A 666-nucleotide genomic window follows, 5' to 3' on the forward strand; every position below is an offset into this window, starting at 1 on the left:
AGGAGGCTGTAAGTTATCTATCACTCACTGTTATACTGATAGAAAAATTCTGCCTGCTTGTTCGAAACATTAGTGACATTTTTCGAGTGTGGCTTGTACTGCTAACAAGAACTTTACTTTTATTCCCTTTCTCTCTAGCCAAAAGGATCTTCCCAAGTAGCTAAACAGACACAAGGAAGTCCAAATAGTATTTCTTCGGGATCAAACCATGGAGGTATATTCAAACTCGTCTTATGTCAATTTCCATCACTTAGGGAGACATTTTAAATTTGTTTCTTGTGTACCATTACAGAAGATGATGCTGCGGTATTGCCGCCATCGGTATCATCTTCAATTAGCAAGAGTCAGTTTTCGGAAACTGAAAATTCACAAGAGGACAGTGGTAATTCAGTAGAGACAGAGGGTATGTTGCATTATCTTTCTCTAATTAAGTTCGAAATTCAAGATCATCTGTCTATATTAAGACCTCCCAAATTTTTTTCGTTAGTTCGTTATTTTGGTTTTGACCAATAAATGTGTCTCATCATCCTTCTGTTTTTCATATTAGTTGTGGCAGCACCAAGATATGGTTCACAAGGTCCTCTACTAGCTTCTTACAGTAACACACCAAAGCTTACTCCCCCGGGTTCCCCTCCAAGTTATCCTCCACGAAGAACACTGTCTAAA

The 666-nt window shown here is 38.4% G+C and overlaps 1 long non-coding RNA gene across 1 annotated transcript; it reads left to right on the forward strand.

Annotated features, from left to right (window-relative positions):
- Positions 1–24: 24 nt before the first annotated feature.
- LOC113341701 lies at positions 25–666 on the forward strand. The gene is made up of 3 exons (XR_003356099.1): positions 25–214; positions 293–403; positions 548–666. It is a non-coding gene; the product is annotated as an uncharacterized LOC113341701 (long non-coding RNA).

This window comes from Papaver somniferum, unplaced genomic scaffold (genome assembly GCF_003573695.1).
Source record: "Papaver somniferum cultivar HN1 unplaced genomic scaffold, ASM357369v1 unplaced-scaffold_30769, whole genome shotgun sequence".
NCBI classification, from domain to species: domain Eukaryota; kingdom Viridiplantae; phylum Streptophyta; class Magnoliopsida; order Ranunculales; family Papaveraceae; genus Papaver; species Papaver somniferum.